The following is an 18,892-nucleotide window of genomic DNA, read 5'->3' as shown; positions in this document are numbered from 1 at the left end:
TACAGTTCACGTTCCCCAGAGGATGTATCTTAATGAGTTTAGTTGTTCCCACAGAGCCACCAGTAGGTCAACATTTTCGCTTATTCTGTGAAATATCTCAACATCTACTGGATGGAGTGGCACAAAATGTTGTACAGACATTCATGGTCCCATGAGGCCACCATCAGAAGAAAAGTCCGTGTATAGTGGCTTAATTTACTCAGTGGGGCGACTATATGTAAAACCCAAGCAAGTTTACAGTATTTTCATTTCATTCATGCCAGCACAGGCAGCCCGAGGATCTGTATGTAGCTGAAAGGTTGATCTCATAACCCGTTTAACATATTTCAATTGTTTCATGTCTGTTATTTGTTGTTTTTCTCATTTATTATCTCTTTTTTTAACTTCATCTCTATATATTTTCATTTTTGGTGTGTAATCTCCCATTGTTTTATTATTTATATTTGATTATATATCATTATGTTTGAGGGATTAATTGATTTATTTAAAAAAAATGAAACATTTACGAAAGCATTGTGATACTTAAACACAATTAGAAAGCATTAAGTTTGACGAATCTATACAAAAGATACTTTTGAAACTAATAGAAACAGATTGTTCAAGTGAAGTCAGTCTTTTTTCTAACTTTTAAAGCCTGAGGACAGTATCAGCTAACACAAGTCAGTCTGCACAGGCGCTCTCCTGTCTCCTGTTGACAATTAAAGGTGCATGTCAGTTGTTTTTGACATACTGGTGAAAAGGGTGAAAGGTCAAGACCATAAGAGCAAACCCTTTAACTCTGCACCTTTGTGTGACAAAACAGTGGATGATGCCGGAGGCTTTTCTTTTGAAAGGTTGGACTTTCACACATTCTTCTTCCTGATGGCTCCTGTCTGTGTTTTCCTTCTGAAGAGCTGATTAGAGTTAAGCCTGAGAGAGAAACTGGATCGTTTTCTACTTCTCTCTCTTGCTTTATCTTCGTCCCGTCCTCGCTCCGTCTTCTCGCCGCCTGCCAGACTTTTGAGTTGTAACATGTAGATTCAACATAAATCCTGCCTCTGCACTCACATACATTTGGGGATGGAACAGGGGGATTGTGAATTGGCACTCGCTTCAGGAATGAATCTCTGGATTTAGTAACTGAACAAAGTCTTTCTGCAGAACTTTTCTACCACTGTGCTCGACTCACCCCTCCTCTTTCTTTATTCATTCAGAGCTTTTTTTTTTGGTGACTGTTGATTCCTGTGCTGGACTTCCAGTGATTTATGTCCTCCTCTGCAAAGACAAAGGCAGCACAGAGCTCGAGAGGTGAAAGGCTACTCCTTGTACATACACAGAGGTATGCAATGCTGCGGACCCCCACAGCCCCCACCACTCAGCTACTAGTCCTGTTCTCCAAAAAGGCCTGCTCCATATATCATCAGTGCACCACCTCGAAAGTAGGTCAATAAACGCGAGTTTGGACCGCAGTTCTCAGAAACTAAAAGAGGACAAAGTCTCATAGGTAGTTGAGTGTGTAATGGGCCAGTGAGCATGACCTAGCTGAGTGTGGCATAAATGTTTTAGGTCATCCTCAGCATGAAGGAAGACGGGAACATACTTTCTTCCTGGTCCAAAGTCTGCTTCAGTATCACTTTTTATGTTAATGTGAAACTCCAGTGAAACTGCGAAAAGTTGCAAAGAAAATCACAAGTTTAAGTTTTTCCGACAATGGCAGAGACTAAACATCATTTCACATTTGCTGCCACTTCTCTGCACACACTCAAATAAAAGCCACCACCTCACACTAACATGCAGAAACCAGCATGTGCATCAAAATACAGCAGGTAAATCACCCGACACAGTGACAACGAAGCACAACAACAGCTACCTTCTGTGTTTACTTTCAGTCAGACTCAAAGATGTATGTCTTTGAAGGGCTAAACCACAGCTTATACACTCCTTCTCAAAATTGTAACAATGTGTGGGACCTAAAAGCAAAGTGAATGTCATTACAACTGTCTTGCTTAAAGAGCTTCTTTTGTCCGCCTTGGGGTTCTGGTGCTTCGAGTGTTGGTTTGCAGAGTTAATCTCTCTGCTCCTTCTCATTTAGCAAAGCCATTTCAGTGCATTGTTGCTGCTCTGCATAATAAAAGTGAATGTGGGGTAATTACTTCAGGTATGCAGTCGAATTAATGTGTTCGACATTTGTTAGTGCTCTCGGCTGTTGGAGCTGTGGTCATAACTATGACAGCAACCAGGTAAAGGTACAGAACAACATCAGAATTGATTTGGAGTCATGTTTCTGGTTACATGATGAATGTTAGTCCAATATTCACTCTCTTTTTGTTTTGTTTTGGTCTCTACCAACTCCTGATGGCTCTTTAGCTGCTAAATGCTTTGCTATTTGTTCACCAGCTAGTCGCTCACTGTGTCTGTCTGTTGTTTGGTGCTGATCCCGTGAGATCATGTTAGCTAAAACTTCCTATAAAGCTCTACAAAGCTGAAGGTAGTTGCAAATTATGTAGCTCCATCACTGCGAGTGACCCCCTTCACATTGTCATTTGATATACTGTTATTGTACAGTTAGAGACACTTTAATGCTCAAGTATAATGCAGGTATAATCCACCCCAGTAGAGCTCAGTTTGACCTTGCTGGCTCCGTCTCCTGCAGCTCAATTCAAAGCTCTCCAATCTGGACGGGAAGAATGCACCATCAGCTCACACATGTCTGAAGGTCTGCAGGATCAGATGCCTTGGAAGAGAGGAACAAAAACAAAAAATGGAGGGATGAAAGAGGAGAGAACATCAGAACGACATGGGGAAGCTGAAAAACACATAGACATCACCCATGCACACATGCAGACCCATGCATTCCTTCTAAATAAAGGCCAAACAGGAGTGTTCGTCTCACACAGGGAGAGTTGTCAATCTGTCGTTCTTTGACAACAGTTTGAAGAAGCATGAGGAGACAGATCTGCTTTTACTAACATAAAAAAATATATAAAATGAACTTGCCAACCCCCTCTAGCTTCTGGCTCTGCTCGGTGAGTCAGCCCTGACATAATAACATTCAATGAATCTGATTTAATAAAGAGAGTAACAGGAAGAGAAAAACACACAGAGAAAGCTGCTTTGCGAATGAAAATCACTGAAAATATCACTCAAGCGTGGGAGGAAAGGGTATGTAGGTTGATAATAAAACTAACAATGTTGATTTTTTTGCAACACTTGGACAGTAATTATGAGTTTTATCTCATACGTCTTTGCATCCCCTCCTGAGTGTTGACAAGGTGAAAAGAGAGGCTTAAGCAGAAGCCGTCTCTGTTGTTTTAGTCTCAAACCTGATTGGTAGTCCTTAATGCAGTGTGGAGGAGATGAGGAAAAGATGGAGGGTGAAGGTAGGAAGTGAAGGAGGGGAGGAGGGGGAGGTAGGTCCCTTTGGGCTTTGTTTTCAAAAACACACATCATCTTCCATCTGGGCCTCATTGAACAGAGAAACCTGAGTATCATCCCAGTTATGCAACTCAGTTAAACCAGCTTAGACCGCCGTGTAGGAGAATCACCAGAAACATCTTTACATGAGGTGATCATCCGAGGGGTCGTGCATCGGAGAATCAGCCTGGCAACTTTCTTTGAGGACGAGAAGGAGATTTAGTGTCCTGTTTGGCGCTGTGGGTGAGCTGAAGCTCAATAACAAAAAGTTATGGGTCTTGAACGTGTGGACGTGGGTACAAGGTCTTAAATTTTGGGTCAAGGGTTGATGTTCACGGGTCAGAGAACTTCAACTCCAAGTCGGCAGACCACATTGGGATCCCTCTCCACAGGCCCCAGGAAGCGACAGAAGAGGTAGTTGTGTTTTTGGGGTCTGAAATGAGTTCTTCCTTAGTGGCAGTGGGTTTATTGTTCTGGCGAAAGGGGAGAGGATTGATGCCTATAGGTAGCATGGGAGAAAGCCGTGTGCGGCCCGAGTGTCTGGAATGCATTATATATCCGTCTCCCAGTCGAAAAATACCTCACCTCACAACATCGCACTCCCCATGTGGTCCGGCTCGCTGCACAGGCTTCATGTTACAGAAGGATCAAGGAATCGCACGCTAACAGGCAGCGGAACAACAGGCGACCTTTTAAGAGTTAAAATGGTCGGAATATTTTTGATGCTGATGGAACGTTGTTTTCTTTTGATTACATAAAGTCCTACCAAAAAAAATGAGTCTTCTTTTATTAATATTTAAACTCAAAGAAGCACGACTCACTTGACAGACCATTCATTTTCAGCAAAAGTCTCAATTTTTTTAATATACAGTGCACTGTCAGGAGATGTGTTCCTCAGTTATAAGCCAACTTTAAGAAATCTATAGAAGAAATACATCATTTAATATTGAAAATATTGTATATTTTTCCATGCATACGTGTAAATAAACATTTCTGTACCTACGTTCATTTATACTAATACTTCCTTTGTGTGTATGTTAATGACACTTACTCTTTCTGTGTGTTTAGCTCATTCACACTGATATTCTCCATACATAGTGGTTTCCTAACTTGGCTCTGTTGTGGGTATTAAGGTGTTTTTTGTTGCATAAATGCAAAAAAGTAAATTATTTTTGAAATTCTTACTTCCAACCTAATGATTCCCTCATCCCAGAACACTTAAAATGTTAAAAAGGACCTTTTCACAAAATTAACCTGTTTCGTTTAACAAGGGAACCCAAACTGCAGAGCACAGACTCAGTGGCTTGATGACCAATATAGGATTGTATTACCAAAAGAGGGGTATGGAGTGACGGGGTAAATAGGGCTGAAGATGGTGGAGGGAGAATGGAGGATCACTGAGCTGGCTCGGCAGGTGAGGCTAGGGCTTGATGTGCTTGCAGTTAGTGTATCTGATGGAGAGTCGGGGAGGCTAGCAGGAATGCAGATCCTGACACAAGGAAAACAAACTTTAGAAATAGATTTAAAACATGAAGACAAGAAAAAGACTGACGCAACAAACTGGTGATGAGTGGCTGAATGACCAGGGCTGAAATACTGCTTGGATGATGAGCGGATGGATGTCAGGTGCGTTAGCAATCAGGCCAGATGCAGGCGATCAGATAGTCAGGCAGCCCAGAGGGAGAGAGACACACCCACTGCATTCACCAATAAACAGAGATAGACAGGTGAGGACAGAAAAACGCCAGGGTAAGCAGAAAAACATGAGAAACACAAGACGGACTGGAGTTATGGAAACTCACCATAAGATAACCATGTGTTTGCAAATCTTTCTGGCAATCACAAGGACACGTCAAGGCAACGAGAGCCAATCACAGCAAAGTAGGGCGGGACTATGCAGTTGTGGTCAAGTCAAGAAATGGCTTACAGCAAGTAACTCCCTGACAAATTAACATTTCTATATCACTGTTTTTGTTTACAGATAAAACAAATAAGATCTAACATTTTAATTAGTGATCTTTAGAAGTGTTGCAATGAGCACTTTTGAACTTTAGAGACAGCCAGGCTAACTTTTTAGGATAATCACTCTGTGGCTCCAGGTTCATGATAACGATATGACAGTTTCAACTTCTCATCTCATTGGCAGAAAGAAAAAATTCCTCAGATTTCCAACTATTCCCTTAATAAGTGTAATGTGAGCCAGAGTGAAACATTAGACTGCCAATCACTGTAACACTGAAACAGTGAACCAAATGCTGAGTATTGGAATACTGCACTTACTCTACCGAGGTAATGCACTGAAATGCAAAAAATCTGTGTGCACACGAGAATGCAAAAATGATTACAAATGCTGAAACAGGCATGCCGGGCAATAAAGTCTACATCGCTGATACATCAAATACCAGAGAAAACCTTTTTCTCCTTTGGTGGTAGTGACTTTAAAACATACACAGAAGCAGCTAATTATTAATTCACTTGGAGTTATTTGACACATATTTCCTTACCTTTGATTAAACACCTTTCTGGCACACCACCGAGGTGCTATGGAGAAACTGAAAGCAAAAGGTGACAATGAGGTGGAGTTGCTCCTTACAGAAAGCAACCATGGGCATGTGTGAAGTTTAAAAAGAAAATGCACTGTAGATGGAAAAATCTGTTTTAATGACCTAAAATACCGTTGCATGTGGACGAGAGGAGGCCACAACATACAGGAAAATGTTCATTTTGCAAAATATCCGTATTAGTGTGGACAAGGCATGAGTCATACTCACACAAGAAAAACATGCTTACATGCATGGGCACACAGTGTTCAACTTCTGTGAATATACAATCTAAAAATACACTCATTTGCAAACCAGATATAAAGTAAAACTGAGCTTGCTTTATTCTAAGAAAGACAATCTTTTCATCCATTTACTGCAGTCATTGTGGCTGCCTCTTTAAGACTGTTTGATATGGCGCTCGGCAGCGGTGGGTGATAAAAAGCGTTTAAGATAAAAGGCAAGAAGACGTTTCAGATTTATCTTTGCTGCTATCTGCGGGGCTCATATATTTTATATTAGACTGTGTATAAGTACTGGTGCCAGTGGTTTAAGACAGAGCGGTGCAGAGAATCAGCTGTCTGCCAGCTGTGAACCACTCTGTGATAAGGGGGGAGGATGTTGTAGAGAGCTACCTGGCCGTGGGCAGTCTCCATCTCCACTGGCATTTCTGGAATCCCTTTGTACACAAGCACTTCATCTCAAGCCAGTAAAGCTACACTATTGCCTCCTCTTGCCTTTCCAAACAGATTTTATGGCAGCCCATCTAAAGGTATCTGAGTTAAAAACTTCCAGCTACAGGCTGGTGATCTCAGTTGAGCCCTTTAAACCGTTCCTCACACGACCTTTGTTGCTTTTAATGCCACTACTAGCACATGGCACATGCCATTTGGGCTGGATTTAATGACGCTGTACAGTCAGTATCTCCAAAACTGCATTTATACGAATATACTGGCTGCCACACATACAGTACACACACTTAGGCTGAGCCCCATCTGTGTAATGTATAGGCTCATTCTAATCCAAACACCCTCTCAGTGGCTCAATCAGTGCTCATATTGAGTGCCAATCCGTTCTTCAAAACGTGGGGCCCGACATGATCCAAAGGCTACCAGCCTCTTTTGATTTATTATTGTGGGAGTGATCGAGCCCTAACACACACACACACACACACACACACACACACACACACACACACACACACACATGCTCAACAGCGCACAATAACCACAATCCCGAATGCAGCTGCACATACGCCATGTCAAAGGCGGTCTCAAATGAATTGGTCAATTGTTGGTAATCATGAGATCTATATTTTCCCCAAAGCACCAACAATCTGGCTCGCATTAGGCTGTCCAGGGGTAAAAAAAAAAGGACATACCTTGTAATGGCTGCCCTGTCCACATGTTGCCTGGAAGTCTGTCAGACTTATAAGACAAAAGCCCCTTCTGTTGTCTTTTGAATCGCAGCCTGATTTTGAATTGACCGTGCCACGTTAAGGAGACTATCTGAAGAGCATCCAGATGTCTGAAGACTCAAGTCGACTGTGGGCATTGAGTTATTATTACACAGCTTTGGAAATTGCTCCGTTATTAAAGCTGCCGGCTTATTTTGGGCTTCAACAGAACTCTGTGTCTTTGCCACAACAGAGCAGAGTGTGCGTGAGAGTGAGGGACTGTAGAGTACATCAGAAAAGGACAATGCAGGATGTTTTGTCTGCCCTGTAAATCCAAAGTCCACTAATGAAGGAAAATTAAAAGTTGAACGACAGGTGAAACAGTTTGGTGATGTTACCAGACAGAGCGGTTACGTCCTCGCATATAAAACAATTGCAAATTTGTAAGAAGTTTCTGTTCATGTCAGTGAAACTCCATGTGGACACTGTACTATTGTCTCCCTGTGAGCCCTGATGACAACATTGTGTCCATTGTGTCTCCTGCATTCTTCTCCAGTGTCATGTAACAGGGTCTCTCTCAGCGGGGAGCCCATTGAGTTTCCTAACAGGCTTTTAATTTGCTTTAATTGCTTCAGTGTTGTGGCTTAATGAGCCGTGCCTTCAGCAGCCCTCTGCGCTCACCAGCAGAGAGATCTGAAACATCCACATATCAAAAGGTGCTGTCCAGAAAACTGGACAAACTAGAGCTCAAGCTGTGCAGAGATCTGTGCAGAAGAGGTGTTAAACGTTTGAGGTCATGTTCAACATCGACTGGCAATACATCAGCACTTTTGTGATATTGAGCATAGCAGGGAATCATATGAAATGAATAACAGCCACCTGGATTTTATGGCTACAAAAAGGTTATGGAAGAAAAAAGGGCAGCTGAAGTATTTAAAGGTAGAGAAGGTGATTCTGGTGGAAGATACCGACCCAAAGCATCTGAATTTGATACTGAACAATCAACTATCTTTCTCCAAATTCCCTTCCGTACCTTTAAAAAATCACCTGAAGGAGTCATAAGACGAATTTGGGTGGCTAAAGATGATGAACAGGATAGGAAAAAGGAAGACACGTTTATACTGGTTATACTGCTTAAAAAATCATTTCTTTCTTTTATCCAGTGAAACATCTCAACATCTACTTGATGGACAAAAAAAGTATTTTTTCACTGCTGAAGTCATTAATTGTGCTTCTGAGAGCTTCAACAACTACAACTACTGGCCATGAAATTTCATGTTCCCCTCAGGAAGAATTGTCATAACTATAATCTATTGATTTTTCCCGTGGCACCTTCACCAGGTCAGAATTTAAATGTGTTCAGTGCTTTGGTTTACGATCAAAAACCTGCAACACAAAAGGCACTGCCATCATTCTCACGTGTACTTTGTGTTTAGTCCTAACACGCTAAACAATCATGGCAACATCACACAATAATTCTTGTTTTCTCATAAAATACTGCATAGCTTTACCTCTTCTGCTGTTTTAATTATTTAAATGAAACAATCTGAGAAGACTTTTTGGTTAAACTGCTCAAAACTCAAAACATATCCAAGCCGTGATGAGGAGTCGTGAGTAAGTGGTAACAGACGAAAAGGTTGGAAACCACCGATGTGGACAATTGCTGTAGACATATGAACGTTTCCCTCTTTGCAGTATGTCTGAAAGAACATTTTGTTCCCTGCATTTCAAAACGTGTAACCGTGTATCTGCTATCTGCTTCGAATCTGTAGAGCCTGAGTTTGGCAAACGCATTCACCGGCACACTGAAAAGGTTTCTAAACCCAAACAAATGTGGAGATATCATACCAATGTGACATCCAGGGTCGCCACCATGAATATGTACAATAACAATATGACATTGTGTTGGCAGTAATACATTACAGGAATCAGTACAACTTCACAGAAATGTTTGATACACATTCACTCAGTTAAAACATGGAGCTCAACCACTCAAGTGTTCCTGAACCAATTCAGCTGCTTGGGGAGAAGTGAACAACTGGGGCAAATACACAAGTGTTTAATATCCTGAAGTTTTGAGGGCATAATTTTCTATTTCTGAGTCAAAATTGGAGCACAACCTAGTTGGTGCTGGTCTGACCACAAAGTGGGGCAAAGCCCTCACTCCGGCTCAATCTTTCCCCACTTTTTTTTTCACTTCTCAACCGTCCTAAACCTCTCTATCCAACCTCCTCCGTCCCAGCTGCCCAGGTATCACTCAACACAATCCCGGCTTTATCCCCCACCTTCAATTTGGCTTTATTGCCGACTTGGAATGCCTGGTATGTCCACAGGCTCGCCCATCCTCTCCATCCACACACAATCAACAATGCAAGCACATGCCTGGGCTTGTACTTATGATTTTCCACAGCAAGGCGAGTTCCAGTGGCAGGCCTGGCACTGAAACATGCAGACATGGTCAGATAGGGTTTAACCAAACCTCTGCCACGGCACCGTCTCCAAGGCTTTGTCTGCTCGTCTGTCACTGCGAGCAGGTGGTGCCTCGGAGCCAAGTTCCAACCTGAGATTTCACCTCTGCTCGCTCCACCAGAGACCTCTCCTTTGTGTCGGGTGGCACTGAGGAATCATGTTGCCTGTACGAAATATTCATGCAGCGCCAGTCTTGATGAAAAGACACATTCTTCTGCTGTAGCGCCCACCTTTTCTGCTGAGGAAGTGTGGAAGTGGGCCCGCCGAGGGGCAGAAACAGATCCAGCCGGTGGATGCTGGGAAAGTGTGTCAGGATCTGAGAGTCAGATATCCCAGAGAGAGAGAATTTGAGTGAATGCATACCTTTAGATGCACACACACTCACATAAACACAAATGCACACGAGCACACATATTCATGCTTTGCTTGCTGGAAATGATGGATGATGTGCATGAAATTCTCCTACACTTCGCAGACCTTTACCTCCCCTACATCACCTCTGGTGGGAATAAGTGGAGGTCTTCTTACATTTTAGCTGTCTCACGGGAAAGGTAAAAAAAAAAAGTGAGGCCCAACATGTGGTGCACAGAACGACTTAGTTCGGAAGTTTACTGTCCTAATAGCATGGCTAAACATGTGTCAAACAAACTGCTCTGGCCCTTTGCGAGACAAACAAACGACGCACGTTCGCTCTTATCTGTTGATTGTTCAGTGGAGCGAAGGCGAAGTAGGTGTGAAACTCGCTGCCAGGAGTTCTATCTCATGAATCTGGGAGAGGTTTTAGTTTTAGTTCTGAGAATGAGTAGACATATTTCTCTGTAAGATATACAGAGTATGTGAGAGTTCATTCTGGGACACTTTGCAATAACAACAACACGATCAGGATGTACAGTAAAGGTCGTCTTTTGGCGACTTTATTAGTTTAAACCCCCAAAATGGGAAATCACATAAATATAACGACTAAATATGATACATGACGATGAAACCCACCTGGAAGTTGATACTTCTCAAGGGTTGTATCAGAAAGACCTTTGAGGAACTGCTGGAAGATAAATGCTGTAAACAAAAATCTGAAGCTTTGTGTGTGTTTCAGTCCACATCCATCAGTCACCACGAAAATCTGTGTAAGCAGACACTTTCTCTGTTGCACAGCGTCGTTTGAGTGTTTGTTAATACATGAGTGCATTCTTGTGTGTGTAGACAGTGTCCTCACAGCACCTCGGCTGCTTTGGGAGGTGCTCGATGTGCTCTCTGTGCACCGTTGACTCTGAAAAGCGCCACTTCAGTGCAGTAAGCCTAGCCTGTCATTAGCGAGCATGGCATGGGCATGCTGTTTAACCATTAGCAAAGAGTGGAGCTACAGCACCAAGCGCTGCCAAGAACAGCACTGCTGTGCCACGAGGACAGAGAGGAGGAGAAAAGGCCTGTTGCACTGTGGCAGAAACATAAAGTATGTGTGCGTGCAACAGATTTTATACTGGTTTTACTTTCGTACGGGAAGTTTGACGTTTGCCCCACGAAAATCGGTCAACCCGTAATTCCTTTTTCTCCCTAATATTCTTGCTTTCCCCGTTCGCCCCATTTTCAAACCACACACTCCACTCTGATTGACGGGCCGTTGGACCCCAGTCTCCTACAGCAGCCGTTCAACATGTTTCTCAGGGTTGTGGGCGACATGGCGAATACGGACGAACGCACTTGTGACGCAGGCTGGCCGGGGGAACTGTTGAGTCGGTGTGTCTGAATTACAGAGTACGGCTGAAGGCGCGCTGCTGCAGCTAAACCACCTCATTAGGTCGTGGTGACTGCATTTAGCCGGCATTTCCCCCCTCACACGTCCAGAGAGGCCGCATCAGACATGGTGATTAACTGCAGAGTAAACACGTCCATCTCCGAGGTCTCAGGTCTCCACCATGTAGCGCGGATGGCAACACAGTTTACTGCCACAACCGACCAAGAAACACCGGAGGCCCCCCATAAGTAATAGGCTTGCAAGTTTCATAACATTTGGTCAACACTGTGTAGCAAAACCGAAACTACGGCATGTTGTACTGTAAGTTTGAGTTCACTTGCAGTTAAGAATGATGTTGCTTGAGCTGCTGCCTCCAACAATTGAACTCTTCCTTTGTTGGAGCAGACAGGAATGTTGCTTTTTTGACCTATCTCAACAATTACCCTGGAACTCGAAAAAATAACAGGAACGCAGCTATGTAAACTTTTCATGAGACATTTTTCCTCCGAAAAAAAATGTCAAATAATTTCGAAACACAATTCCCAAGGCAAATATGCATGAAGGTATAGTTTAAAATGTTCCTACTCTGGAAAAAAAAGGGAACTGAGAGTTCTTCGAGTCCCTCGTCTGAGATTGACTTGGCCAACGGAGCGGAATACCACAGCAGAAAAGCGTGCAAGGGCTGGATTAATTATTGCAATATCTGCAGCAAAGCAGGGCTAATTTGCTGCACACTTCATTTGGTTTTACTACCCCTTGTCTCGTGGGGTGTAGTAACGGAGTTTACCCTTGTCTGGGGAAATTTTTTACCCATTAACTGAATGTCTGTAGTCAGTGGTTTGATTTTCACTCGGGGCAATGTGAAGCCTCTGCCAAGGCTTCTCTGTTGCTGGGTGGAGAAGAGAATAAAAAAAAGAAAGAGGGAGAAAGGCTGAGAGCGTTTTTCTCATTTTATGTGTGTTTACTGTACTGTAACTGCTACACCCTCAAAGCATTTCTTAATTTTACAGAGTGTTTGTGTGCAGAACGCTTTTTTTAAGTCTATCTTGTGATTCTGTATGACGCAATACCTTGTGTAGGTATTTATCCCGCACACTTTGTGCAGTGTTACCTCCTCTAGACAGCCTCTGTGCAGCGTGTGTGGGTGGTTTTGCAGAATACATGTAGTTGCGGTGTCAAGGTCGCGCTCAGGTCATGGATGTTGCATAGAGAGGAGACAGAGGTGTTGGGAAAGAGCTCCGCGCCGCAGGCTACACGACCTACCTCTGGAGCTGCAGCTCAGCTTCGCATAGACAGCTGTAGACACCCTGTCTGGATGAACAGCTGGCCAGGATGTCTGGGAAAAAAGGAGGGGGTGAAAGAGAGAAAGAGATACCAAGATAGAGAAATAGAGGAAGGGGGAGATAGAAGGACATAAAAAAAGAGGAATGGGAAAGTGGGACAGGAAAGGGAGAGGAAGGAGAGGTAGACAGAGGTGACAAAAAGTAATAGACAGGGTCCAATACATCCAGAAGCTCCAGAGAGGGGCCTCTGTGTGGGAAAAGAGGGGTGGAGAGTCATAAATCTGGCTGGGCCTGGCTGTCCTGGCTGCTCGGTTCCACACTGGGTTTGTTCAGGTGGCCCTCTCCATCAGCCTCCTCCTGCTGCCGCCGCTGCCTCCTCCTCAGTGTGCTAAAAAAGCCTAGCCGAAAGAGAAATGTGTCGGAGGGAAGGAAAAGAAGCACTTCATGGTTTTATGGTTTCCTCGTTTCAACAGGCACGCTCGCAGACTGAGTGACATGGTCTAAGAAGCATGACCTGTGAGCAGAAGACAAAGAGAGTTATGGGGTTGAACTTTATACTGTACTGTGAACTTTTTTAACCTTTATTGTTTGGGAGACGGTTTGGTGTGAAGACCGCCTACTTACAGATACAGCCACAGTTTTCTATTGTCGGTGCAAAGTACATGTTCTCATTAGGAGTAACTATACAGTCAGTTAATAGTTGTAGTGGAAACAATAAGGTTCGAGGCTGGATACACTCAATATTTTTAACAAGGTTGGAATGAAATAAAAGTTTGACTGTAAAATGTGGTTTGGAGTTTCACATTTCTTTCTTCTTAAAATGGGGTTTCTAACAGGTTTAGTGCAAAATGTGAAAACAGAAATCTCTTCTTTTCCAGCTCCCCACATCTTTTGTTTATACTTGCACAAAGATACACACAGTGCCGGCCCTGACCAATTTGGTGCCCTAGGCAAGATTTTGGCTGGCGCCCCCTTGCATCGCAGTCAATTTCACAATCAATTTTCATACACTCACACAGAAACTACATGTATGTATTCAAGATTTTATTTCTTTTAAGTCAAAAATATCACACCAAATAAAAACTGAAGAAAGAAACAAGTGATACATTAAAAATACAATATAAATAAGGTATTGCGCAAACATATTAAAGAATATTCTATTTACATACAAAATAAAAACAGTCTGTATTCTTTGGGAGGAAACCTTTTGCAGCAGAAGCAGTGCAAGCTATCATTCTTTTTTGAGTACATCAGCCAGCTTCTTTTGATTTTTTCCCCACTGACTAAGACTCTGGTAAAAAAAGTCATGTGGACACTTTCTCCCATCTTTGTTTTTGGGATATGTGTAACTGTTTTTTATTTGAAATGGTCCTCTGTGAACTAACTCCTTTCTTACTTTGTCAGTTAGAAGAGATGGCCAGTCAGCAGGGTCTATTGGTGCAGCCTTTAGTCCTGATGCTGTGTCACTCTGGTGTGCTGAGGTAGGGGGGACAGGAGCACCTGATGCTGTGTCACTGGGGGTGGTGGTGAAATATTTTAAAAGTGCATCTGAAGAGAGAAGAGAAGTATATGTGACCACTGGATGTTACATTTTAATAAAAAACAGATGCTTGGTGTGTGCTATACATAAGACTAATATAGACTAAAGTAAAGTGCAGTGAAACTTATATATAGCTATATATATATGTAGCCTATGAATGATATGGGAAAGCTAAGGTATGGAGTATTAACAGTAATACACTTTAACTGCACTTTAACACTGATGTAAACTTTAACAAATATAAATTGTGACACAATAAACCAAAGTCTTACAACTGCCCTATTACTTATAAAGTGGATGGAAAACTCAGAGCATTTTAACTGACATACAAGCAGAGAAAAAACAGTGAACAGGTTAAAATAACACCTGAACAGGCCTGACGTTAACTTTCCAAATGTCCCTGATGAATTTAAGGTGGAGTAACATTAACTTACGTCGACTCAGCTATTTACTGATTATTAAACAATGCTACTATCGTCCGCAGTAAGCTAGCAAGCTAACACTCTGCTCCAACAACGGTAACTACGATGCATATTAGTTTCATTCACTTCATCACATTGACGTTACTGTACCTCTTTCCTTTTCACGTGTTTCTTCCTCTTCTTTCCTTCTTTTCCTTCCCTGGGCGCCGGATGGTTTCAGTCTTTTGGACATTGTGTTTCCACAGTATCAATAAACGTCTGTCTTGGGTCACGGTCCGGTCAGATTCAGGCAGCTCGCCTCTCGACCCCGCCCCCCACCCTCACAGAAGGCAGGTACAGTGCAACGAGCCAGGAACCCAGAAGAAAGGCCTCTCCATTATTTAATAGGCTTTGCTATGAAGTTATGTTGCTGTGGGCTTATATAATATTTCGAAATAATATAAGCAATAGCACTGGTAAAAAATATTATTATTATTATTATTTTTTCTCCCCCCGTTTGCGGCGCCCCCCGTGGATGACGGCGCCCTTAGCATTTGCCTATACTGCCTATGCCCAGGGCCGGCCCTGGATACACACACACACACACACACACACACACACACACACACACACACACACACATAACAGGAACAGAATGATAGACAAAACAAAAACTAAAATAGAAACACAATCAAAAATGAAACAACGCATGAAACTAAACTGGAGAATAAAAAATGTCTTGAATGTTCTCACAAAGAGCAAACGTCCAAATTTGGTTAGAAGTTCACGTTTTCCAAATACCTCAGTTTGCCCCAAACCCCAATTTAAACATCTTCGTCCAAATTGATTTTAGATGTCTGCTGTTTTAATGACTACCCTTTAATAATGCTAGCAATCAAAATTGTGCACATTTAGAGTCATATCTGCTCCGATTTAACTGATATTTTAATCCATTATGCTCCATCACAACGCACATGGCCCCTTTTTTGTGCTGCGGTCTATGTTGTTGCACCTCTACCAGCCAGTGTTGGGATTCAAACTTACAACCCTTCAGCCAGAAGCTGGATTCTCATGAAGCTAGAGGGTCTGTCGAGTTCAAGTAGGGATTTTTCAGCACACGCTACCAGAGCCAGAAAGTGGCCTCTTCATGGCTGAGGTCCAGAGACGCTGGCCTAGTGGGCAGACTGACAGTGGGAGACGATACAGAGAACAAGAGGAGAGAGGGGAATGGAAAATGGAGAAAACAGATCCGGCACAATTCACACACACACACACACATACACACACTCAAGAGCATTACAAGTGGTCTTTCAGTGGATCATACACATCATGTGAAAACATCCATTGGCTTAATCTGTTTTTTTCTGGATTTACAAGATTCACACACGGTACATGCACTGGAAATAAAGACACCCAGTATATTTCACATACACACACACAAAACATGAACGAAAACATGCAACATAATGCGAGCGGAGCGCCACATACTTTTCCACTTTGCCTCACGTGCTGGTGAGAAAGCGAGCGAGTGGGTTGTGTGGACAGGGCCCATTTTTCTCTTTTCCTGTGGTCGTGTGTGTGTGACTGGGGATTTATTTTCGCAGCTCTCTGGAGGGAGGTCACTGTTTCGCTGAATTTGAAACATTTGAAGTATCCGAGTCCCCCCATCCCTGTTCCACATTAGAGGAATGGCCCATTCATTTGGACCTGTCAGAGAGCATAATGGTTCTCAGGATCGCGTCTGCCTTACTGCTCGTCAAACTGGGTCACATGAACGCTCTGGCCCTTGATCTCATTATGTAATTTACCTCTCTCTCGCTCCGTAAAGGTACGATCTTCACTGACAAAACCTGCGAGTGATTCGCCAAAAGATTAGACGAATGAAATTAGACAAACGGCCTCACATGAGATACGGCGCAGAGAGGTTCCTTCTGTCAGATGAATAGCGAGCGGATATTACCTTGGGCTGGGCTGTTGGACACATGGCTGTCTGGGCTTCCTTTGCCTCTTACAGGTAATATTTTACTGTAATGGCTATTGAAAGATCTGGCTGAAGCTGAAAAGGAAGATTTCCAGAAGCTTCTGTCACTGCAGGATAATTGTTCTGGAGTTCAAAGTGAAATGTTACCCCAGCGACTATCCAGAGAGAAATCCTGACCCCCAGAAAGTAGGGCATTGACAGTTGGTGATAATTTGCCATCTACAGTGACACCGCTGTGTTGAGTTATAAACATTAACTGCTGATAGCCCCTTTTGTCTGTAAAAGTCTTAATCTCAGTAGCACTGCCTCTGAGCTCACATTACATTCAGCGGGGTAAAATGGGTGTTTTGTGAGTTGAAACGGGCCCAATTTGAAACAGACCCACTTATTTCGAGTCTGGTCCACTTAAGGTAATTGAATTTGACTGTAGCATTTTTCTCCGGCGCTGGCTTGCTCGCTAGTGCTAAAACGCTCACTTCACCATTCAAACTGAGAAGAGGCGAAGTCTTCCTCACTAGACCCATATTATATCTGTTTCAAAGTCATGTGGGAAACCGCAAGGGTGCAATCATCCACACACACACGCGCACAAACACATTTGTTTCGAAAAAGACCAATAAACATTGAGGCCTGCTGCCCTTGAGAGTAGTGTACCAATTTACACAAGGCTAGTACAGAACTAGGCCGGATATTCTCAGCCTCACGCTCACTTCAGCTCCCCTGGCCACTAGTTTTTGTTTGGGTTCTTACACAACCTCCAAAACACAGAGATAGGTCAGTCCTCATCAGTTCCTATTGGTATGCAAAATAGGATAATTCTTTTTTTAGCCATGCTTGTGGTAGGGCTCTTGGGATAGCAATGTTGGATGGCTGGCCGAACATTTTGACCCAGACTGAAATATCTTGACTAGACCTAGATCTACAAGATTAATGGGCACATAACTCAGTACAGCCATTCATTTTTCCAGACAACGAATCCTAAACGTTAGTGATCCCTGACTTTTCATGTAGTGCCACACCACCATGAGGCTGACGATTTTGGATCCTAGTAAAATGTCTTGACTCCCCCACAGGATAAATTATAATAAATATAGTCCCAAATTTAAACACTAAACTTTTTTCAATGTTTTGGTCAACGGTTAACTGACTAGCATGCTAAAGCAAGATGGTGATCATGGTCTATACATGTCAACATTGTTTATTATGGGCATGCTAGCACAACCTGATATCACCGTGTTGGTGTTGTTCCTGTAACATCATAAATAATGATGTCCCAGGACTGTAATTAAAACTGATCATCACGTTTTTGTAATGTCAAAGATTAGTGACTACAGGAAAAAGACCAGAAAAATAAGCACATGACAGAAGTTATCCTGCCATGACGCATGCACTTTACCAGGTACGCTGTTTATCAGCTTTATTATTATTATTAAATATCGTGTTTTAGTCATCCATCCAGGACCAACACAGTGATATCAGATACACCTAGCATGCTGACATTAGCATTTAGCTCAAAGCACCACATTGTCTATAAGGCCCATAGATGTATTATAAGAAATGGATACCAGACGCCAAGATGGCTCGCCATCCATTAGAATCAAGATTACTCAGCCTAAAATGTTTTCTTGCTTCCCAGTTGCTTCTGCATTCTGTGGGCCAGTGCTAATGTTCATTACTGCCTCCTGTGCATGCTTTCCCTCATGGGTTTTAAATACCTATTAGAAAGATTAGAGACTGATCGTGTTTGCAGTTTGACATGTCCTATCAGCAGTTTTACAGACATCTCTTTCATATCAACGACCCATGGGGAAAAACTTTTTTTGTTGCAGTGTGCCGGTGAAGGTCAAGAATGACTTACAGTGCTTGATTAGCTCTTCTGAGGACTGTGCGTACAGACTCTGCTTGGTTGACTTCTCTCTGATCAGCCTATTATTTTTTGTTGCACCTGTTCAGATAGGAAAGTTACACCTTTATTATTCTTATTGGTTCATTTAGTTTGGAGACTTTTTTGGTGACGTAATTCAAGTGCCTCTCCACCCAATTTCAACCTGAGTAACAGTTTGGACAGATGGAATAAGTGAAACCACCTGTGAGGGTGTGTACTGTGATTTCAATGGTTCCTGAGTTTTAATCAAATTGTTTCTCCTGATTCTCCAT

This window comes from Pagrus major, chromosome 8 (genome assembly GCF_040436345.1).
Source record: "Pagrus major chromosome 8, Pma_NU_1.0".
Classification (NCBI taxonomy): Eukaryota; Metazoa; Chordata; class Actinopteri; order Spariformes; family Sparidae; genus Pagrus; species Pagrus major.
This window is presented reverse-complemented; position numbering follows the sequence as displayed.